Raw genomic sequence first — 26,399 nt, forward strand, 5'->3', positions numbered from 1 at the left:
CACTCTCGGGATGCTTCTGTCTTTTTCTTGAGGTTTTACTTGAATAACTCCTAATGATGTTGAAATAGCACAATTTAATAAGTCCTTGAACTTTAAATAAATTCAAAAATAATTAGTGCATTATATTAAATCCAATAAACTGTAAAACATAGTCAAAGGATATCTGGATTCATGATTCCTTATAAAGTAGGTTCAACTGAAATCTAGGGACTAATAGGAATAGTTTTTTTTTTCAAAGTATCTCTAGTTTTTTTATTATATAAAGCTTACATAAGGGGCTGAAGAGATTGCACATTGGGAATGAGCACTGGCTTCTCTTCAAGAGCCCTAGATTGAACTACCAGAAGCCAGGAAACAGCTAACAATGGTCTATAGACATAGTACAAATGCATTTAACAACCCTTTCGGACTTTTGTGCATACTGCACACATATGCACACATTGTGCACAGACATACATGCAGACAAAACTCCCATACACATGAAATTTAACAAAAATCTTAAAGAAAACTTGAAAGTTCAATTTATTGAGTTCTTGCTATTACAAGGACCAGAAAAACCATGGGGGAAAACCGATGAATGAATGGAAAACAGCCCATGTCTCCATGTATAAATGATAAAGTAGATTTGAACATTCTTTCAGTTCTAAGTTGATTTTTCTCCACACTCTAAAGTTGCCACCAATGTATTGTACTGCACAGTGAAATCTTAAAATGTTTACAAAATAATTTGCAAAATTAAAATCCCAGGCCAGGTGGTGGTGGTGCACGCCTTTAATGCCAGCACTCAGGAAGCAGAGGTAGGCAGATTTCTGTGAGTTTGATGCCAGCCTGGTCTACAGAGCGAGACCCAGGACAGGCACCAAAACTACACAGAGAAACCCTGTCTCGAAAAAACAAAACAAAACAAAAATTCAAAAAAGCCCTTCAGAAAAACAAAGTGATATCACCATAGCACCAACGTTTATCATCCATACATCGTATTTGTTTACATCAAAGTGATACCGTTTTCAAAGCTTATGAAATTCCAGATCAGTTTCTAAGTTTGAAACAAAAATGTGGATTGAATAAGTTAAAATTAAAATATAAATAATAGAGTGACAGAAAGAATTTAATATGGCATATCTGTACAATACATATTTGTACAGTCAAGTTTTGACACTTCAATGTTTCCCTTTTAAATGTAATGTCACCCACCCCAAATGTGAAATCATAAAAATGTATTATATTTTTATGTATAAAAATATAGACATAACATTTAGCAATTATATTCTATTTTGAAGAGAGCAAGCTCATATTTCTGTCCTTGTCTATTGGCAGTTATACATACATCCAATAAATACAACTTTCCTGACCTGATTTTCACTGGACTACTTTCTCTACAAATAGCTACAATCCAGTTACTCTTAGCGGTGCCCAGTAGACCTATGGGTGAAAAGAGTATTGAATCTAGCACACATTTTGTAAGGAAAAAGCAGTAGAGGAATACAGCTGTCTGGTCATTACAAAAATATGATTTTACTTGCAGGTAAGGTGGAGGGAAATTTTTTCTTCTCTATTTTTAATTAAGCAATCATAGGCATATTTTATGTGCAAAATACTTCAAATGTTGAGGGAAAGAAGTGTAATTTTGCAAGTAATAGTTCTGAAAATACATTTAAAGTATTTTTTGTTGGTCTCTTGAAGTTCTACCAGCTGGTTTTCAATTACAGAAATGCTGCAGAACAGATCATTCAGGGACAGATGAATTACTGGAAATTTTAGTGGAGGAGGATCAAAGGCTGAGAAGATAAAGGAAGTAAAATGGGGTTGTGAAGTTTTATTTGACATTATTTCCTTATCTCCCAAAGACTAAATAAAGCTTTGGAAAATAAGCAATCTACTTTATTCTGACCTTAACTCCAGTGAGCCAACTGCTATAGTTCAATAGTTTGATCTTCCAGAAAAAAAGAAAAAAGACAAACAAGGCAAAAAGAGGGCTGTTGTATTAGATAAAGCAGATGTTTTAGAGTGGACGGAAAGCATTATTTATGCAAACGTGTTTTCACCACAGAATTGGCATCTCACACACCAATTCCTATTAAACAGTGATGGACACAATTCATATTAATATACTGATCTATGAAACATAAGTTATATTATTTTGATAGTGTGTTGGATCATGAGATTAATAGCCTAATTCTCCCCTCTGTAAAATTTCTAAAAAGCAACTTTCTCAATATTATGTGTAATTATCTTGCTAAAATTGCAACTAAAATGCATTGTATTTACCCTATGTTAATATTATACATAACGTAGAGACTTTTTAGAGAAAACACATTTAAAAGAGAATGTATATGGCTTGTTAAGCAAATGGTCTGCCATGTCAAGTCACAAATATTCTTACAAATAAGGAACAAGAGGGAAAGAGGTAGTCAGGGAAGGATGAAAGAAAGATGTGTGAGAGAACCGGGGTATCAGGCAATACAGGTAGCAGTTAACATTTGTTTGAAGATAATCATTGTTTAAACTTCTCTCAAGTAGAGAGGAATAATCACTCGAAACCTATTTATTTGTTGTTCCATAGAAATCCTTATTGACAAACATTTGGAAAGGCTTTTGTAGTTCGTTTCTTTCAGGAGAAAAAAATGTAATGTTTCATTGATTTAAGCCAATGACAATCATAGGACATGCTTCACAAATATGAACTGAATCAGGAATAAACCAACAATCAAATTTTATTTTTATACTCGGAATAAGAGAACCCCAATCAGGTCACCTGACTGACTGGGAAAGGGACAATAGATTCTTCTAAGATTCCTTCAATTCAATAGATTCCTTCAAATCTCTTTATGCCTGAGGAGTCAAAGTCCAGCTAGTAGTAAGCACAATGATGACAGCATATCATTATACACTAGTTCATGTGCTTTAGATATAACATTCTTTGATGTGCATAATTGTTATCAGTCTTTTGTGACACTAATGTCACTAATGACAAACTAGAGGTATGCAGACTTGAGGTAATTTGCCTAGAAATTCACAACTATTAAGTATAAAGCAGCTATAGACCTAAATAACACAGATATACGGACCAAAGAATATGTTTAGGATATTGTTCCAGTCTTAATATAAACATATGTAAAGTACTAAAATTGTTAATTTTTTTAGAGTTTGTGAATAAATTATGATACATGTTTACCATTTTATATTAGGTGGACAATGAAATACAGTTTTTTTGTGCACAATGACATGAGAATGTGACAAGATGTTTCTTTCTGTAATTTAGATGAACGTGTGGAGCATGACAGATTTGTATGGCTGCCTTCTCAACTCTTGTGTCCTCTCTAAGATTGTCACTAGGATTAACTTCTAAGTGGTCTTGATGGTGGCTATGTGGTCCTTTTAGGTAGTTAGTCACAGTTTCACTGTTTCATTACTTCCAAACAAATGTTCACTCAGCTGAACTTGACTATATATATATATATATATATATATATATATATATATGCATTTGTATTTGAAGAACACTTGAATAGAATTCATGATATGTAAATGTTATAAAATTGTAATAATTTTGAGAACTTGGAAGTAGAATATAGAAGCTCAGAGCTACTTTCAATTAATATAGGTGGTTTGTTTATAAATTGATTGTCTAACACATTAAATAAGTTTTTCTTCTTTTTTTTTTTTTTTGGTTTTTTGAGACAGGGTTTCTCTGTGTAGCTTTACGCCCTTTTCCTGGATCTCGCTCTGTAGACCAGGCTGGCTTCGAACTCACAAAGATCCACCTGCCTCTGCCTCCCGAGTGCTGTGACTAAAGGCCTGCGCCACCACCGCCGGGCACATTAAATAAGTTTTAAGAAAGAAAGAAATATCTATGCCAAAGAGCCAATATGAGGTACAGAAATGGACCTTTTTAAACTCAAACTTAATTTTTCTTTATGAATTTTTACTTTTTAAACAATGTTTATAATGAATAGTTGAGTCAAAATTTAGTTTTCATTATATTATTCTTATTAAGTATATCTTTTGTATAATAAATGTTATATTTATACCATTTATTATTTTTTGCATTATGTCTGTAGAATTTGAGAGGCTTTTGTAAATTTTACTAGAGAATGATCATGTACTATTGTTAGTCAAACAAACCTCTACCATTTCCTTTTTTTTCCTTTATATATTTGTTTTTTTTTTTTTCTTGTTTTATTTTATTTTACAATATAATTTAATTCTACATATCAGTCACGGATTCCCTTGTTCTCCCCCCTCCTGCACCCCTCACCTTCCCCCCAGCCCACCCCCCATTCCCACCTCCTCCAGGGCAAAGCCTCCCCCGAGGGCTGAGATCAACCTGGTAGACTCAGTCCAGGCAGGTCCAGTGCCCTCCTACCAGGCCAAGCCAAGGGACCCTGCATAGGCCCCAGGTTTCAAACAGCCGACTCATGCAATGAGCACAGGACCCGGTCCCACTGCCTGGATGCCTCCCAAACAGATCAAGCTAATCAACTGTCTCACCCATTCAGAGGGCCTGATCCACTTGGGGACCCCTCAGCCATTGGTTCATAGTTCATGTGCTTCCATTCGTTTGGCTATTTGTCCCTGTGCTTTATCCAACCTTGGTCTCAACAATTCTCACTCATATAAACCCTCCTCTTTCTCGCTAATTGGACTCCCAGAGCTCCACCCGGGGCCTAGCTGTGGATCTCTGCATCCAGATCCCTCAGTCATTGGATGGGGTTTCTAGCACGACAATTAGGGTATTTGGCCATCCCATCACCAGAGTAGGTCAGTTCGGGCTGTTTCTCGACCATTGCCAGCAGTCTGTTGTGGGGGTATCTTTGTGGATTTCTGTGGGCCTCTCTAGCACTTTGCTTCTTCCTATTCTCATGTGGTCTTCATTTACCATGGTCTCCTATTCCTTGTTCTCCCTCTCTGTTCTTGATCCAGCTGGGATCTCCCGCTCCCCAGGGGAGGCCTGGGGGTTGGGAGGAGGGAGCATGGGGGAAATCTGTGACTGATAGGTGAAATTAAGTTAATTATATTATATATAAATAAGAGTATATATAAGAATATATACAAATCCAAAAAAGATAATTGAGAACATTAAAGATTATTTTTTGATGAACATATGATATTTAATGTAATATAAATTGGGTATATAGTCTATTGAAAATTTCAATATTCTAAGGCTATTGCATTATCTAATTGATGTTAAAGTAATTGGATAGATAAGATAAATATTTAGGTTGTTTCCATGTTCCTAAACAACCTAAATATTTATCTTATCTATCCAATTACTTTAACATGGAAACAACCTAGATGCCCTTCAACTGAAGAATGGATAAACAAAATGTGGTACATATACACAATGGAATACTACTCAGCAGAGAAAAACAATGACATCATGAGGTTTGCAGACAAATGGATGGACCTAGAAAAAATCATCCTGAGTGAGGTATCCCAGACTCAGAAAGACAAACATGGTATGTACTCACTCATAACAGGATACTAGATGTGGAACAAGGATGACTGGACTGCTACTCACATCACCAGGCAGGCTACCTGGAAAACAGGACCCCAAGAAAGACACAGGGATCGCCCAATGACAGAGAAATGGAATGAGATCTATATGAACAGCCTGGACATGAGTGGGGGTAGTGAAGGGCGAGGGTCGAGGGAAAGAGAGCTTGGGTGAGTGGGAGATCCCAGCTGGATCAACAACAGAGAGGGAGAACAAGGAATAGGAGACCATGGTAAATGAAGACCACATGAGAATAGGAAGAAACAAAGTACTAGAGAGGCACACAGAAATCCACAAAGATACCCCCACAACAGACTGCTGGCAATGGTCGAGAGACAGTCCGAATTGACCTACTCTGGTGATGGGATGGCCAAACATCCTAATTGTCGTGCTAGAAACCTCATCCAACTACTGAGGGATCTGGATGCAGAGATCCATGACTAGGCCCCAGGTGGATCTCTAGGAGTCCAATTAACGAGAATGAGGAGGGTTTATATGAGAGAGAATTGTTGAGACCAAGGTCGGATAAAGCACAGAGACAAATAGCCAAACAAACGGAAACACATGAAATATGAACCAATGGCTGAGAGGTCACCAACTGGATCAGGCCCTCTGAGTGGGTGAGACAGTTGATTGGCCTGATCTGTTTGGGAGGCATCCAGGCAGTGGGACCGGGTCCTGTGCTCATTGCATGAGTCGGCTGTTTGAAAGCTGGGGCCTATGCAGGATCCCTTGGCTCGGCCTGGGAGGAGGGGACTGGACCTACCTGGACTGAGTCCACCAGGTTGATCTCAGTCTGTGAGGAAGGCTTTGCCCTGGAGGAGATTGGAATGGGGGGCGGGCTGGGGGGAAGGTGAGGGGGGCGGGAGGGGGGAGAACAAGGGAATCTGTGCCTGTATGTAGAACTTAATTGCATTTCAAAATAAAAATTAAAAAAAAAAAAAGATAAATATTTAGAGCTGATAGAGGTCAGGATGATAGAGGTAAAGTGCTAGTGAGAGAGATATGGTAGATTTAGAGATAGAGAAAATAAAGAAATAGAATAGATACGGAAATAGAGATAGAGATAAAAATGAGGTAGAGATGGACAGAGAGATAGAGCGAGAGATAGACAAATAGAGGTAGGTGAAAAGATGGTAAATGTAGAGGCAGAGACAGAGATGTGAAATAAACATTGAGAGACTAATAAGGAGGAACGTTGTTATGCAACTTTAGGACCCTCAGTTCTAGTATTTTATTTATTTTAAAATTTGTGAACACTTTATTCATATATTACTTTTATGTATTATGGGAGCTTTACCTTCATTTATTTGTCTGTATGACATGCATGCAGTTGCCATGGAGACTAGAGGGCATCTAGTCTCCCAGTATAGGAGTTACAGATGGCTCTCAACAGGCAAATGGGTGCTGAAAACTGACCTGGGTCCTCTGGCTGAGCAGCCCGGTGTTCTTAACTGTTGTGCTTCCCTCTAGCCCCAAATCCTATATTAAACTAGATTCCTAGAAAACTGATTAGTGCAGTCCTGTCCAAATCCCAAGGCCTCAGTTCAAGGAGTTACTGTATATGTGCAAACATTGCGTGTGTGTGTGTGTGTGTGTGTGTGTGTGTGTGTGTGTGTGTGTGTGTTTGTGTTGTGTAGAGGTTAGTAAGCCTGATAACTGTGACTGTTCAGGTCTGTGGACATGAGAATCTACACATAAAAGCTCATTCGGAGAAAGTACTTACTTCTTCTGACTTTTACTCTCTTCAGATTGTCTCAGCAGTTAGAGGAGACAGAACATTGGTCAGAATAATAGGTAGCTGTGGACTTAGTTAAATCCAGAAACAGTTCACTCACAATTGAGGAAACAGAGTTCCCTAGATTCTTGAAATTTTCATTCAACTCAGCTCACTCACAGCATTTGCATCGCCTTTGCATTAGTTTTTTTAGACACTGATCAGTGTCAAAAAAAAAAAAAAAGCAGCTCCCTTAGAGGTGTTGAGAAACCACTGCATCGCACATTAAAACACCTCAGCACACATGTCTGCATTGCTGATTCATACGTGTACAAGCAAATACATGTATATTTATATAGAGCTAAGTTTCAATCACTATGTAATTTTTACAAAAAACTAAGAAAATATAGTTCAAGACTTTTCTTTAAAAAGGCCTTATACAATGGCAATTAGTAAATAAGAGTGTAAGCACCCAAGTGAGACCCTTCCTTGGTTTATGCAGCTCTCTTTCTAACAGAAAATTTTCAAATGTGGAAATCAGACATATGCCATAAAATTTTAAGCATTTTTATTTTTTCACCTCATTTTTGTCTCATGAATATTTTTTTATTAAAATTTTCAGACAGTGTATTGTGATCATATTCCCTCTTCTTGCCCCAATCCCTTCCGTTCTTCCCACCTCCCTACCTACGCAACTTGTTTGGTTTTTTAACTATCTCTGTCTTCCTTCCCTGCCTTTCTCTCTGTGTCTATCTCTCTTCTTCCGTCAAAAAATAATGGAAAAGAACATAAAAATACCAAGAAATAAAAAAAGAAAATGAAAACAAACAACAAACTAAAAAAAAGTCAATATGACCAAAAGCACATAAACAAAAATGACAAATCAAAAATCACACAAAAATCAAACAAACAAGCAAACAAAATACCACCAACATATTTATGTGTTTCTTTTGGCTCATTGGGCATTGGTCTGTCTTGGAGTATGGTTGCTATACCAAGGGACTTTCCACTGGGGAAAAAAACCTAATTTTCCATTTTCCATCAGGTATCAATTATAAACCTCTTCCTGGTTATAGGTTAAGACTTTGTATCTACTTCAAGTTTTCAGTATGAGAATTCCTTTTTTTCTGGTTTGAACCTGTGCAGTCTTCTGGATGATCATTTTGTTTATGTATTTAAAATTTGTAGCCCAAATTATATGTATAACTACTCTATATGTTGTTTTAATAACAAAGCAGTTAAATTTGTGGAAAAGGTAACATTTCATAAACATTTATAGCACTCAGTGGAAATGATGGTCTCCTAATTATGATTGGCATTCAAGTTGAAATATTTGTCATTTCATTCCTAAACCCTTAGAACAAATGCAAATTTCATAATTCCCTTGCATTTCCTCAACTCCTTTTAGACCAAAAAATGTGGGGAAATTGCTGCATGGTATAAACTGGAATATGGAAAGTAAAATGAGGTCAGATTTCTCTAAGTAAAATATTCTCTAAACTTAGAATCTGTGATGTGTTCAGAGGCCACTCACATGATTCTATTGCAGTTGACTTCAGTATTGGCATGAATTTTCCTAAAATATGCTTAATCAGAGCTATAATTATAAATGGTACCTTATAATTTTAAAATTGAATGAGTATAACAAATCAAACCAATAAATATTAATTTATTATTAATATTTTGCCATTATTAATGTTTTGCATTTAATTTTTGTTTCTTCTTTTGAAGTTTTTTAAAAATCTTTTGTATATGATGAAAAACACCAGATAATAAGTTAGTAAAATGACTTTACTATGCATTCAGGAAAACATGTTGTAAACCTAAACCTGGCTACAGTAGATTGTTTACATTATAGAAACCAAAACCAATACAACTACAAACGAATACTTTTTCATTGAAGAAGTTGTTAAACACCTTCAAGCATAAAATAATACACACACAGACATGCATGTGTGTTAAAATATTATCTTGAGAAAAGAATTCATTTTATTTTAAATTTTATTTTAAAATACAATTCAGTTCTACATATCAGCCACAGATTCCTTTGTTCTCCCCTCTTCTGCCCCCCTCCCCTTCCCCCCAGCCTACCCCCTATTCCCACCTCCTGCAGGGCAAAGCCTCCCCCAGGACTGAGATCAGCCTGGTAGACTCAGTCCAGGCAGGTCCAGTCCCCTCCTCCCAGGCTGAGCCAAGAGTCCCTGTATAAGCCCCAGGTTTCAAATAGCCAACTCATGCAATGAGCACAGAACCCGGTCCCACTGCCTGGATGTCTTCCAAACAGTTCAAGCCAATGCACTATCTCAATGAGAGAAGAATTCATTTTATTTGTTTGAAGAGATGTAGACTATAGTAATGAAGAAGGTGTGGGAACAAGGATTTTCACATTATATCTGGGATCAAAAAATTAAATTATTTCACTCAATTTCTCTTTTTGTATTCATTAGAGGACTACAGACTACAGTTTATTGTCATATTTTTGGTGGGTTTCTCCTTCTGGCACCTATTTGGGAAACTCTCAAGAACATCCACTGAGGTACATCCCGTAGGTAATTCCAAAATTTATCAGATTAGTAATCAAGATCATCCATAAGTTTATCAACACAGAAAACAGCCTACCACTAGTCTTCAAAGATCATCTCTTAAAGCAATGTTCATTTTTTGGTTGTAATATTAAGCAACTCCATGTAATTAAAAGGGAGGTTTATTTTGTGGGGTAACTCACAAGTGAAGGGATAGGTTACAGGGTCCAGGAAAGGTGTAGCACATTCCAGTGGTGTTCTCTGGAAAACTCTGCTCAATCTACCTCCAGCATCCAGTATCCAGGAACCAAGAGAGCCAGCACCTCCCGATCTCAGATCTTAAGGGTGCCTGTCTCGGCTCCGCCTTGTAGATGTGACAGTTACCAAAGCCTCAATGGGGGTAGTACTTCCAGGTCAAAGCTGGAACCCACTACATTCATTCAGTTCATTTGTCATGTGACACTCTTAAATGTTTCAACACTGTTTCAAGGGTCATATGTTAATTGTGAGCCCTTATAAGTTAACAACACAAAAGGTACACAGTTCCAATATACAATGACAGACCATAAACACTCCCATTGCAAAAAGAAGTGATGTAAAGAAGACAAAAAAGTAATTTAAAAAAGATTATGCTAATGCAAGACCAATATAAATGAGGACAAATAGCAAATCCTACATCTATCGTCTGGAGCTTTTAGTGACATTAACCAGGTCTAACATCTTTCCTGAATGGATGTCCTAAGGTCTTGGAATATGGGTCTACTTTGTAGCTCAGATATAACTACACAGCTTCACGATATATCTTTGAAGTGCTTTCTTTTAGAGAATCCTATCTTACCATGCATGCTTTTCAGTGGCTTCTGGAAGTTTGTTGAAAGTCTACATAACTCAAAAACACTTGCATTTTTATTTTAAGAAGCTAACACCATCTGCACAATAACAACACAAATAATTATTTGTGTTTTTTCTCACAACTATATAAGAATCAGTGTGACTTGGGTGCTTAATCTTTGAAAATACTTTCTTAGGTGGCAGGTATTAGTGGCATTCAGAATATATCCCAACTTCATTTATATGAATGTGATTTTTTTTTACATTGAACTACAATCTTCGTTGAGTGGAGTCTTGATCCCCAAGCATGTTTTCTTTAGTTTAAGTACTAACTTCTGGATTCCTCACTAACATTGCTAATCTTAGCTGTGCTACAATTCAGTAATTATAGGATCCTTGTTAGATCTCTGCTTTCTACACTTTGAAGTTCACTCAAGCTCTTATCATCACAAAACTGCACATTCTTTTTGCATGATATTTGTGCCTTTAATTCACAATATATAACCCTTCAATATGGAAACTGGTAGATAACTATGCCATGCTCTGAATCTTATTCTTTTTTAAATGTCTTCTGCTTAAAATTTAGTCAAAGACATTTGATTTCAGTCTCATTCCAGTTTCTATTATATGGACAGAGGGAAGCAAGATTATTTTACTAGACTGTAATTTGAATGATATCTAGTCCAATTCCAACCAATTATTTGAGTGTCTTTGAATCCTCATCAGCACAGTTTTTAGTGTCTGTATTTTCATCAGCAATTTAATCTTCAGAGCTCCCTGTTAGGCATTATTTACCACATTCTAGGTGTTCTGTAGCTCATAGCTCAAAACTTTTCAGCACTCTTACCACAAGAGTGGTAAGACTTTCCATTCAGAAAGTCTGAGATACACGATAACACTTGTATAGCCAAGCCAAACAAACAAACAAAGATGTCAGTATTATTCTCCCCCGCCCCCCCAGGAAACATCTTATCTAAGCAACTAAGTAAAAAAAAGCAACTAAGTTAAAAAAAAAAAAGAATAAGTTTGTTCATGGTTTAGGGCAGTATAATACATCATAGTAGAATAAGCAGGTTGGAAGGAATATAGAGCAGACAGTCATAATAGAGTGATTGCAATCTGAAATCAGAGAGGTATTAACCCTGTTATTCCTATGCTTTCCTCAAATTTAATCGGTCTGTGACCTCAGGTAATCGGACAGTGGTTGCACACTCAAGGTGACTATTCCCTCAGTTACATTTTCATGTCAACATCTTAATGAGCACAGCCAGAATTATGACCCCTACGTGAGTCCAAATCCCATGAAGTTGATGATAAATACCAACAGTGGCACATATATTTTGTCTACATAGGTGTACACCTGCAATGAAATTGACCTCTATTTACTTTTTATAAACAAATATCCTTATGATGAGAAAACACATTTACCTGAAATTTGATAATGAGTGGGAATATGAATTAAGGATACAGGGAAATTTCATGAGTAAATAATTTTAAAGCCTGAATTTTAAAAGGACCACTGACAAAACTATGCTTTTACTTAACAAATATATGCATATTAAGTATTTATACCTTTTTAGCAAAATGGAGGAAGGGTTAGAACAAAAGGATGGTGGGATGAAAATATGAAGAGAAGGAAGAAAGGAAGGAGGATAGTGGCACCAGAAAGGAAGGACGTTTCTAACAGTTGATTTATACATGCCACCTTAAGAGTTCGGATTGAGGAGCTCAGTCAAAAGATATAACAAATTCATCATAATTTCATTTTCTTTTAAAACTTTTAACTTATATATCTTTAAAGGCACAAAGATAGATCATTTTGAAATGCTGAAAATGTCTGGGTTTTCACGTTCAAATATCGCGTTATTGATATTTTCATTTTAACAGTCTGATGGTCAGTGTGCTCTGCTCTTCTGATGTGTTATTTTAGTTTGGGTGGTTCACGAACTGAAACTAGAAACACAGCCGAGAGGTGGTGCCCTTCTGGGCCTTAAACAATGCAGAGAGCAAAGCAAAGCAAAAAGTTAGACCTCGCTACTTTTCAAAAGGCCGTTGTATATGTAGAAATTCTATGTAGATGCCTTTAATTCATTAAAGGAAAAGCAGGCTCTAATCATGAATGATGCTGGGGAGACATAATTAGAAGACACATTGTATCAGATTTATAGGTGACAAATTAAACAGTAGATAAATAGTTGAACAAATGTTTAACTTGGACACTGAAATTTCTTCCAAATATAGCATGATTTTTTCATTGTGTTTTGACAGATATTACTGAAGGAAATATGAAATAGTGAGTAGTGAGTTTGAAATTTTGCATGAAGTAATGAAAGTGTTTACATTAAATTCTGCCTCTTCCCCTTTCAGATGTCTCACTGTTACATAGTAAAGGGTGTTAATAAAAGATTCAAGCATAAATCCCTTAAAGGTTAAAAAACTTTGAACCATGCTCATTAACATGGAAGTGCTTATTCTCTGAGTATCTCTTGTGCATGTGTCATATTTAAGGCCTGAAAATAAGTGCAGTTATCTTGTGCAATACAAGCTTATTCTGTAGATCTCCTAATTGAATTAAAATGTAATTGTGCTTCCATTTATCCAGCATCTAATTTTACTTCATGGTAGGATAACATATTTAGTTTACTTAGAATATATGTGCATGTCATATTTTGTAGTTATATGTTATATTAATACTATTATACATTATATATATATTATAGATATAAAATAAGTTTAACTGACAGATACTGTAGCAAAATATAATAAATATTGCTTTCCCATATAACATCACTCTAAACTCATACAATGGGAATAAATTTGGCAAGGAAATAAAATTGTTTCAGTCAAATAAGTATATAAATATAATAAATAATAACTCCTAGTGGACACATCACTGAATGCAAAAACAGACCAACTGTCCAGTTCATTACTCTGAACTTTAACCATCACATGGATTAAATGATTAATTTAAACATTATTAATATATCCAGAAAAAATAATAAGAATTCTTCAAAGATTTGTTCAAAGAAAAGTTTTGTCTAAATGCACTTTGCAAAATCCCCTGAAAATGTGTATTATTAATTGTATATTATCTTGAATATCATATAGAAAAATTTCAGACCTTTTGTCTGTCTGGCAAGAAGAATAACATCACTTCTTGTAAATGTATTTTCCAATAAAATAAAAATAAAATTTAAAATTATTAATATTTCATGAGTCAAATAATCTTTTCAAAATGTCTCGGTGAATAAAAAATATTGGATTCTTTAAGATATGATGAAACTAATAAAAACAAAGACTGAATACTTACTACCTCTTATCATATTTCATTAAAATATTTCAATGCTACTCAAAGTCTGCCTTTATTACAGTAAAGAGTTTCTATAAAGACTGAAGGTTTTCAATATAATTCTTAATGATTAGAATGATTGTGGACTTACTGAAAAAGGCATATTTCTGTGAAAATCTTTGCTAGGATTCCAGTTTCATCTCTCACCGGTATCCTGATCTGAGGCACAGTTATTAAGGGATTTTACCTGAAGAGTTAGATTCTGAAATTAATTGATGTTAAGTTGAGGGCTTATCCTCATTTACCAAACTTATGAAAGCCCATGTCTACATCATCTCACTTACTAAAGATAATCTTTATAAATCAAATTTTATTGGCAGATAAGGAACATGAGAGAGTTATCCAATTCATAATAATATCTGACATACTATGTCTTGCATGAAGAAAATGGACGCAAATGTCTAAGAATGGGAGACTCTTCTAGAAGCAGAGTATAACTCATGGATTTGGAAAACAAAGCATGATCTTCATTAATATAAATTCCCAGGGATTAATTATGCTAAATACTTGACTGACAATAGAATATTCAGAAGATAGAGTTGTTAGCCCTGCCTACAACCAGAGCTCAGCCTTGTAACTATAACTGAGAGTCAGATATGTTTATGATTTTTCACCTATACAATTATGAAATAATAAATTATGCTATTTTAAGCTGCCAAGTTTGAGGTTACTTATTACCTTACAATTGAAAAACTGATATTTTCATTCAACAAATTGCTTTGTGAACCAATAAATTTTGGCATCACACCCATCAAGCAACTAGGGATCTATCAAGAATGATGGCTGCCTTCCAAGTTATGCACAAATTAGTTGTAGATATAAAATACATAAAGAAGTAGTTATATAATAAGATGCAAGGACAGTAGAGAGCATGTATAGAAAAAAAGTGATGTGGATGCAAAATAATGACTTGTATAAAAATATGTTAGAAAATTTGTTTTGAGATTTAGAAAATCAGCCTGGCTAGCTCAGGGTCATGGGTTCTTGCCCCACGTTGGGTGCTAGATATTAGTGAAATTAGTAAGGCCACTCCACATAGTTAAAAGGAGATTTATTTAATGGTGTAACTTACGAATGTAGGGATAGGTAGGTTGAGGGTTCTGGGAAAGATGCAGCATAGTCTGGGGGTGTTCTGTGGAGCTCTCCTTGGTTCATCTGTGGTGTCTGGGCTCCCAGTAGCAAGAGAGCATGGCCCATTCTGATCTCGGGTCTTCAGGGCCCTCCCTTGGCCCTGCCTTGTAGGCATGATAGTTACCGAAGCCTCAATGGGGGTTGGGACTTCCAGACAAAAGCTAGAATGGCTACCCACTACACTATTAGGTGCAAATAGTTCATCAGTGAGTGGTAGATACCCTGAGACTGCTCTCCATCCAAACTTGGCTGTTGGTAATCCCACATTTCTGAAGAACCCATGTAGACAACCTCATTTGCTTAAGTTCAAAGTTGCATTGGTTGTGTCTTACCCAGAAGATGCTGTTTTGAAACACTTATTTCCATGCCCTAGCTCTTACATTGTTTCTTTTCTCTCTTTTGAAATGTTCTGTGAACCTTAGAGTGGATGTCTTACCACTCAATTTAACATAAATGTGCTGTGGATATCGCTATATGTAAATAAACTCTGATTGGCCAATAGCTAGACAGGAAGTATAGGCGGGACTAACAGAGAAGAGAATTGAGGGAACAGGAAGGAAAGAGGGAGACTGCCTGGAGCCGCCACCAGGACAAGGAAGATGTAAGGTATCAGTAAGCCATGAGCCATGTGGCAAAGTAAAAATTAATAGAAATGGGCTAAATATAAGAGTAAGAGCTAGACAATGACAGGCCTGAGCTAATGGCCAAGCAGTTTAAATAATGTAAGAGTTTGTGTGTTTATTTTATAAGTGGGCTCTGGGACTGGCGGGACTTGGTGGCGGGAGCTGGAGAAAAATTCTCCAGCTACATAAATGTCTTATCACTCAACCATCCCCTATTTTCAGAACTTTTTGCAACCCTAAGTATTTCCGACAATCTGAACAGAGGTTCCTCTGAATAATACGGAGAAAAGCATTAATCTATAGCTACAAATAAGTATATAGAAGGGAATTTTGCATCGTGTCCATTTAGCTGAACAGCAGTGCTTAATCTTGCCTCTCTACAACCATTTTCATCTATGTGTTTTTGACTGGGTTTATGGTACCAGAAATCAGTTTCCTTCCATGAAGTGGGCATTAAAACCATTCATATAGTCATAGTTATTTCTATAACTGTCATGCCACTATTGCACGAGTAAGCATGCAAATAAGCATGCAAGTAAGCAAACACTTTTGCCTGGCACAGTGATTTCCTATTTGGTAGGTTTCATAGCTGGCTTATATTATGCATACCTTTTCTAACACAACCAATTCATAGTACTATCTGGCACTGTGAAAACTAGCTGTCATTCTTCAACTTTTAACAGTAAATATCATGAAAGATAATTGAGAGGAGTATAGTGTAGATTATGAGTTGAACTTATGTTAGAAATAAATAACATGAGCACTATTCTTAGGAAATACAAAGATATTGATACCTTTTGCCATTAAAATGACCTAATTAAGAGAGTATTTCTGGGAGAACATTGTGAAAGCATTATTAAAGTGGGTAAGAGGAGAAGATATCCCCAGAAACTAGGTTAAATAGCTATTTAAATATCAGGATAAAAGAAATGTAGACTTAAAAAGAAGAAGTAATCAAAAGAAGGGATATATTTGAGAGATAAAGGAAGGGATGATTTGGGAATATCCCAAAGTTGTTTTTAAAAAAAAAAAAAAATATATATATATATATATATATATATATATATATATATATATATATATATATATATATAATTTATTCTGCCAGTGTTGCAAAAGCATGATTGATGATCAACAGCTCTTTCCTCCATTTCATCACTTATTATTTCATATATGTGTACAATGTGATATAACCACATTTACTGCCTAGTACTTTCTCACATCCCTATGCACATTCCTACAGACACCGTTCTTCTCAACTAGACTTCTTACTGTGATATGTTCCTCTTGCTTTCCCTTTTGCACATGGCCATATTGCTATGTGCTCATGATCACACCAGCCATATTTCTGGGCTTTAGGGGCAGCACCATCCTTATCTGTTTTATTAACGTCTAATTAGTAAATTTCACCACCGTGAGTACTGAAGGTTATCTGCTTGCACATGTTGCATGCAAGTCTGACACTTATTAGGCAGATACTCTTTTTGAGTCATATGCAGAATATGACTTAAGGAAGCTGCAGACATAGTACCATGTTCACAAGCTCTTTGACGATATAATTCAGCCACAATATTCACTTTATTGAAACAGCATTTCTGTGTATTAGACCTTCTTAGAAATACAAGTCATTTTATAGCCCCAGTTTTTTCCCCTGCATTATTTTGCACCAATATCCAGGAAACAAGCACTGATGATTTTTGGTAATTCAGGATGACTACAGAAACCACTTCTTGAAAATACCAGAGATACTTTTAGGGTGTATTTAAATTAAACACCAAATTCATTTTTATGCTAAAAGAGGATGTTTTTATTCATAATAATGAGGAGACAGGATCAGTATAATTTACTAATTATAGTGTCAGTATTACAGGCAACACATGTGCAGGAATTTAATGGAAGTCAACTGTGTTCTACAGGCTTATTAATATTCTTCCTATAAAAGTGTCCCTCACAGTTCTGGCACATCATACATAGGGTGTAGAGTCACCAGTTTTAATCTCTTTAGAGAGGCCTAAGCAATAATTGAAACTAAGAGAAGGAAGATTCTTCCGAATGGACTAAAAACTAAAGACAAAGTTCATTTAAAAAGAGAACATACTATTTCAACTATCAGTTTTTCATACTGAGGTCAGTGTACTCAAGTGATCAGACTGATTAGGAGCATCAAATATCTCTTTCCCACTACTCCTCATCACTGCTGTCATGAGCAATCTTGCACCTGATACTTTTATCTACCCAGAAGTCTTTTCCTTGCTATGCTTAGACTTCCATCTAATAAAATCATTCATAAAAAATGAGCTGTTGATAAATGTTGCATTTGTCCTTGGCATCTCATGAGTACCTCTTGGAAAAACCACTCCTTTGTTGTATGGCCAGTGGATTATACTTGACTCCTGTCATGTATGTTCATATATATTATGTTACGTGATTGATGCCTCTGTGAACTCTACTGGCCCTTTCAACCATCCATGTCCTCATTGAAACAGCAAACTCTAGCCTTACATGATTTGGGCGGCATTTGGAACATTAGATTGCTTCAGTTCAGCTTCCCCATATCACAGCACATTCCTTACAATGCTCGGTCCTTAAATATGATAGTCAATGAAATTAATCTTACATTAATTTCAAGTGACCAGTTTAATAGAAAGACATACCAATTTGCTTAAACAACTACTTTTTAAGCTTCAGACTGGTAGATAGACCCCTAAGTTGAACTCATTTGTTCTGAAACCAAAAAATTCTCAAAATTCAGATATTACACCCACATGCTTTATTAACTAATTAATATAAGATCTTCCACATTATAACATTCATTTCTACAGCGACAAAATAATTTTACAAGTGACAATATTTATCTCTAAATTTTTATGTCTTTGATTTTGATGAAAACCTCTCTATATTTCTTTAGCTGGTCTAGAACTTACAATGTAGACATCGCTGAATGAAATTTTTAGTGACCATCCTGCTTCATTTTCCAGTGATCAGAAATTGCAGGCAGATGCCACTCTGTACAGCTAGAAGTTCTGATACAACAAGAAAAAAAGTCTTCTATGAGACTAAATTTTCAATCACACTGTAATAACTTGAATGAGAATGGGACCTGGGGTCATTTGTTTGAAAACTTGGTCCCTGATTGGTAGCATTTGAGGGGGGGGTGGAATCGGGGGAGTGGCCTTGTAGGAGCATGTGGCTGCGGGAAGCCTTTTAGGAATCCAAAGGTCATGGTCTTCTCAGTTAACTCTCTGGTTTGTCCTTGTGGCTCAAGCTGAAAGCTTTCAGCTACCACTCTAGTGTTTTCCTGCCTGCCTGCCTGTTGCCATGTTCTCTGATGGGATTATCCATGAACTTTAACCTTCTCAAAGTTTAAGCTACAAAATAAACTGTTCTGTAACAGTTTCCTTGGTGATGGTGTCTTATTCCAGCAATAGAAAAGTAACCAAAACACATATTATCTTGCAAGGGCTACAAGAAAAATTAAAGAGGATATTATCACAGAGTACAATATTATTAAAATGAAAAGACATTGAAGCACATATCTTTAGAAAGACATTGAAAATATTTCAGTTTTCCCCACTTGAAAAAACTATAGAACATCCAGGGAAAAAAATGGACTCACTTAGATATGTGACAGGCAAACAAAAACATAAATAAATGCTCAGTTTTACTTGTCATTTGACATAAAGTGTCCACAACTTCATAATGCTGTATAACTAGCTGGTAAAATTCAAAGGACTTTTCCGAAGAAACTTTTTCAGAAAACTCATACACTAGGATCTGGGCATCTGGGCAAAACTGCCCAAACACTTAAAAACAAGGTAAGTAGTTTTTCAACAATATAAACAAAAAACAGACTACTATAGTTTCATTCCTACACATAATATAAGAGAATTAATATTTATATCCATTCAAAAAATTGCACTCAAATTTCTGCACAAGTTTTGTGCTACATATATACAATGATTCATATTTTATTCAAAACATAAATGAAGAAGCCAATGATGATATGGACATAAAATGTTGTACTAAATAGTCTTTAAAAGAATAATCCACAGGTGGGAAAATAAACTTTATGACTATAAAAATAGAAAATAAAGACATAAAAGTAAAAGTACATGTTTCTGATTTAATGAATTCTAGTAAACATAAAGTTATTACTAAGAGCTTATCAGTGATTGGTAGAAATGGCTTGAATTATAAGAAATATTAAGGAATAATCATTAAATTTATTATCTTTATATTAGTGATGGTTTCATGGCATTCTCTCTTCATATATATGCATACACATACCTTACATTTAATAAAGTATAAATTTCATATGAATTCAATTGTACATTAATTATGTTTTAAAAGCAGTTATGTGTGTATCTGATTGTGTTGTATTGCATGTGGACGTTTGTGTATAAATTTTGTGTTTACATGTGTGAGAAAGTGAATGTTTACTGAGTATGTATACAAATGAGGGGCAGAATTTAACATTGAATGTCAGATTCTATCAATCTCTACATTTATGAAATGAATTCATCACTGAACCCTGAGTACACAAACTATATACACAGGCTTCCCAGAGAGTTCTATCTCTCCACTTACTTTGGAACACTCCATACAGATATGCTCTTTATGCCCAGTTTTTGTGTGAGTGCTGAGGAATCCAAACTAATTTCTCTATGCTAGAGTGGTAATGCCTTGGCGGATTTTAAAGAGAAGTATTTAAAAAGAGGGTCAGGAAACTGAGACAGAATATAAAATATCAGAAATATGTGTGTTTCAGTCCCAGATGTACAGAAAAAAAATATTTAAATATAGCTATTGCCAATGTTACGCATAGTTTTCAAGTTAGTTAAGCCTATTACTCCTCTGATCAAAACAAAATTAAAAAATAAAGTTAAATAAATAAATTTACAGAATAGGGAAAGTGGGTAAACAAACAATAGCAATGCATATACTTATACAATTTCAAAATCACTGACAATTTTCACATAACTTGAATGCAGCCTCATTAAAAGAAAAACATACAAATGATAATCTCTTCTTCACATAGAATTTTATAACCCTAGAAAAAGAAATCTATAGTTAAAAAAAAAACTAAATTCAAAATTTAAAGTGTTAATAAGAATATTCTTACAGTAGCTGAGATCAACACAAACCAACAGTTAGGAAAGTGTTCTGCATGTGAAAACACAGCAGTAGCAAAGTCAAACTGGAAATCCAGTGCCAGCCTGATATGCATGGCTACTGTCAAGAAGGCCAGGACTGTATACCAAGGCCTTTAAAAACATCAAACAAATAAACAAGCAAACAAAACAATAAACCAAGTTCTAGAATAAGAGATGTAAGAATATCTGAATTTACTCATCTTTTTAAATTTAACATCAAAAAGAACAAAAAAATCAAAAATATAAATATAATATTTGTTTTCATTATTCTAATCATTTGAGATCATCTAAAAAAAGAGTATTAAACTGTTGCAGTTGTTATAACGTTTGCAAAAGAAAATTTGGCAATTCACAAAAATATAAATAGAGAAAAGAGAAACAAAGTTCCAAGATTTCATACATTATGTGAAAAAAAGTATGTTACCAACTAAGAATATCTCAAGTATCCAGCAGTGGTGATGCATGCCTTAATCCTAGCAGTCAGGAGGCAGAGCCAGGCAGATCTCTGTGAGTTCAAGGCCAAACTGGTCTACAGATTAGAGGCAGTCAAGGTTACCAAAGGAACCCTGTCTTGAAAAGACAAAAAACAAATCAAAACCAAAAAGAATATCTTAAGTGAGCAATGAATATGTTTTACCATGTAGAAGACATTTTTTAAAAGAATTTTTTAATTAAATATTTTTCTTTCCTTTCACATACCAAACCCCTTCAATAGCTCAGCTGGTAGAGCAGAGGATTTTAGTAGAAAACTTTTAAAATCACAGTTATCTTCGAGATGTTGTGCTGAATACATTTAATTTCACACCTGGGAGAAAGAAGCAGGTGGGTCTCTTAGTTCAATGTATAGTGAATTCCAAGTCAGCCAGAGCCACATAGTGATACCCTGTCTCAAAAATAAATAAATAAATAAATAAATAAATAATAAATAAATAAATAATAAAAGCCCAGTTATCAAAACAAAAAATAACACTTGAATATTTTTGTTCGTTTGTTTTGTTTTTTGTTTTGTTTTGTTTTTGTTTTTTGAGACAGGGTTTCTCTGTGTAGTTTTGGTGCCTGTCCTGGATCTCACTCTGTAGACCAGGCTGACCTCGAACTCACAGAGATCTGCCTGGCTCTGCTTCCCAAATGCTGGGATTAAAGCCGTGTGCCACCACTGCCCAGCCCTGATGTTTGTTCTAATAAGAAATATTTTATTTATACAAATGGATAAAATGTACAACAAAAACATATTTGTATTTAAAAGCATAAAATAGTAGCACTTGTATTACAAGTGTGATTATAAAAGGATAAAATTTTTTCTTCCCTTCTCTAATTATATTCATGTGTGTGTGTGTGTGTGTGTGTGTGTGTGTGTGTGTGTGTGGTGATATTTTATTTGTGCTGAAATGTGGTGATATTTTATTTATGCTTTAATTAAAGCTTACCTGGAGATCAAGGGAAAAGCCCAACCATTTTAAGTAAACAAAACATCAGGTAGCACATGCCCTTAATCAGATCACTTATCAGTCAGGGTCTCTGTGTGTTCAAGGCCATACTAGAGAACAGAGCCAAGCGTGGTGACACACAATTTAATCATAGAACCAACCATAGAGACGTGGAGATCTCTATGTACAGACTGACAGTGACAAGGAAGTGAGGTAGCTGGGCTAAATGGCCAATGAGAGGGCAAAACAGCAAGGCAATAAAGGCATGGATAAGACAGGAAGTAGTAGCTCACATTTTGGCTGCAGAGTTGATGAGGTAATGTTGGCTGGTGGCTTTCCCTGTTTCCCTGATCTCTCTAAGGCTTTTATCCCTATATTTGGCTCCATTTTTCGTTTAATAAGACCAATTACAAATTCATCTACATAGCCATTTGGGTAAGAAACTGTTCTTTCCTGGTCTGCTTGACAAAATGTTGTATCAACTGGAAATGCAGGACCCATAGAAAGGTGAACACTGAACTTTGCAAGGCAGTTGATCCTTCAGGTTCCTGCTTCACAGAGGAGACTGCCAGATATTCTACAGGACACAGAGAAAAAAAAAAAAAGACTGAGAGATTAGACCTATGGGCTGGAGATGGATGCCCCAACATTACAGAGGAACTTTGGCTAACTGTCCAGGCAGGTGCTACAAGCTGCTGGAAAGTGTAATGGAATACAGCTACTATCACAAAGGCTACTACTTGGAAAAGTCAAGGACTTCTCCAAAGGTCAAGCCATGACTTAAGAAGTCTTAGTGATATTTTATATTTTGTATATATATTAGCTGGTTCCTACAGTGATTTTTTTTGTAATGTTATGTGTGCTTCTTAGAACTTTAACAGTGTATTTATCTAAAATACCTATCAAGCATCCAAGGCCAAATGAAATATCGTCTCCTAGGTCAGGCTGAAAGATTTATTTCTTGTGAAATTTAGGATGATACCCTCCTTTCTTATACAACCTTACTAATAGACTTGTGGTTGTGGTATTAAGGCAACTCCATGTCGTTAAAAAGGAGGTTTATTTTATGGGGTAACTTACAAGTAAAGGGCTAGGTTACAGGGTCCAGGAAAGGTGTAGCACAGTCCAGCGGTGTTCTCTGAAAAACTCTGCTCAATCTACCTCCAACATACAGGATCCAGGAACCAAGGGAGCTGGCACCTCCAGATCTCAGGTCTTTTTTGTTTTTGTTTTTTCGAGACAGGGTTTCTCTGTGTAGCTTTGTGCCTGTCCTGGAACTCACTCTGTAGAGCAGGCTGGCCTCGAACTCACAGAGATCCGCCTGGCTCTGCCTCCCGAGTGCTGGGATTAAAGGTGTGAGCCACCACTGCCCAGCTAGATCTCAGGTCTTAAGGGCTCCGGTCTTGGCCCAACCTTGTAGGTGTGACAGTTTCTGAAGCCTCAAGGGGGGTAGTACTTCCAGGACAAAGTTGGAATAGCTACCCACTACAGTAGACATCTAACTTCTTACCTAGCCACTTCCAGGATTGTAGACTGAACATATAGATCCCCTTTTTGATATACTAACTGCTCATTAGCACACAATTTACCTCCTCTTTTACCACTTCCATTTTGGGTTGTAAAAGAAAGCCTGATGGTCACTGCCTGAGGAGAATTCTTACCTACCTTTAAGAATTCAAGCCTGGTGACCTTACTCTGCCAGAGGAATGCTATTGTTTGGGTTTACAATTGGATTCCTGAGAGACTTGGGGAGAACTGTGAGAATAAGAAGATTGAGAAGAGGAGAGGAAAAAAAGAGAATGGAAGAACTAGATGGGTAAAAACTGGAGAGGAATAACTAAGATGCAGAAGAATTAGATTGAAGGGCTAAAAAAGAGTACTAGAGAACAAGATGGAAGATGAGGAAGAGCCAGATGGGGAAGTACTAGCTGGGTAAGAATGAGATGAGAAGGACCTAGATGAGGCAGAATTAAAGAGAGAGAATTAAGATAGAAGTTAGAGGGAACAGTAGATAAAGATAGAGAGAAATCAGGCAAGAAAGGAGCTAGGTACAAAAACAGAACTGAAGCCGTGTAGATAGGATTTTATCTTAGAGGAATAAAGTAGATGGACAAAGAGCTTGGTGTACTTAGATTCATTTCCTGAATATAATTCTCACCATTGGTAGTTGTCTCTCCTGAGCCCCTGGGAAGTATATTATTAAGGCTGGACCTTTTAATATTATACAAGACCTGGTGCCCAAGGGTACCCAGTCTCAGGAGCTTAATCAACCAAGCACACTCAAAAAGCAGGGTGTCACTTGGTGGAGGCTGTCCAGAGAAGAGGCAGTTTCCCTAGGGCATCGTAAAGGTGTCCCCTGAAGTGGCAGCTACCAATGGTTCTCACCAAAGCTACTGAAGACTGAGAGGAACCCCAGACCTCTTAGTGGTGAGTAGTTGAACACACCTTTCCCTATCAAGAATTTTTTTTGCACCATGAGTCAGAAGGAGTCTAAAGAGAATCAGCTTTTGATAGAAGTTACAGGACACAGGCTTAAGATGAAAGCATTTCAATCAGCTCCAGTCTGTTTACAGACATAGATAAGGAAGCAATAGACTATCTTAATCCCATAAACCCTTCTAAAAAACATAAGGAAAGATTTAGGGAACCCCCTAAAGCTGCTATCCTTATGGAATGGTTTCACTGACAGGCTATGATATGTCCCAACATTATAGAGGAACTTTGGGTAACTGTCCAGGCAGGCAGCTGTTGCTGTCATTTCCAGAATTTTGGAAGCTGCTTAAAATGCATTTCCTGTTTACTTAAGTAATATTATATCCTTTTGGGGTCTTTGATGTAGTTGAAGACTAGATAGTTATAATTATGGTTTTCCCTGGTTATGATAAAAGGTAGATATAAAACTTTAGACTCACAAATATAGAATAGATGATAAAATATTTTCTTTAATTTTGCCAAATACAAATTTACTAGATATTATAACTGCAATTCTTGCTTGGTAACTGTTTTGTTTTATGTAATTTTACTATGTTGAAGTTAAAACTTTACTTTTAAATAAAAAGAAAAGGAAAAATGGTGGGTGATGTCGCTCTCTATGCTGTGAATATGTTGCTATGATTGGTTGATAAAAAAAGTTGTTTGGCCTATTACAAGGCAGCTTAGAGGCAGGCAGGAAATTCAAAGAGAGAGAGAAGAAGAAGGCAGGGGAAGCAGGGAGACACCAATGAGGTACTCAAGGATCAACATGTAATGGGAAGCAGGTAAAGCCATGGAACATGTGGTGATACCTAGATTAATAGTTATGGGCTGATTTAAGATACAATAGCTAGCTAGCAAAAAGCTTGAGCCATGGCTGTGCAGTTATAATTAATATAAGCTTCTGTGTGTTTACTTGGGTCGGAGCAGCTGTGGGACTGGTGGGTGAGAAAGATTTGGCCTGACCATGGGCCAGGCGAGCCAGGCTGGACACAGGAAAACTTCTAGCTCTGTGTGTGTGTGTGTGTGTGTGTGTGTGTGTGTGTGTGTGTGTGTGTATGTGTGTGCGAGTGTGTGTGTGTGCACATGTGTGTGTATGATTGTTATTCTGTGTTAATCAAAAAACATGTATGTGAAGAATGTTTTGATTACCATACAGATAAATTTGAGGAAAAGCCCTATTTGTTTTTTGAGGAAAAGTTACTATTTTTCTATTGTATTATATAGTTTTATTATTAAAAGAATATTTATACCCATTTCATTTCCAGAAAAGTATTTTAATGTTAGTAACTGAATTTCATATTATCTATGCTACCAATTATGATGTAAGAAAGTGTGCATTTTAATTTCTTTTTAGATTCTATAACCAGATTTAATTTTCAAGAATGAAATGTAGTAAGTAGTTGAATTCCCAGTTTAGATAAAGGAACACTGGTGATATGCCCAAGGAATTGTAAGGTATTATGGAAGAATCATTTTAAAAAATATTTTCATTAGTCAAAGTATAATGAGAAGGTGTGAATGCTCTGATATTGGTAGAAAAATAATGGCAGAAGAAAGTGGAAGTGATTGGAAACAAAGGTCACAAACTGAGCATATGGGTTTTACAAATAATTTGTAATAGTTGAGGCAATTAATTTCAGCAGGCTAAGGTTGTTTTCAAATGGTTTGTTAAAA

Source organism: Peromyscus eremicus, chromosome 9 (genome assembly GCF_949786415.1).
Source record: "Peromyscus eremicus chromosome 9, PerEre_H2_v1, whole genome shotgun sequence".
NCBI classification, from domain to species: domain Eukaryota; kingdom Metazoa; phylum Chordata; class Mammalia; order Rodentia; family Cricetidae; genus Peromyscus; species Peromyscus eremicus.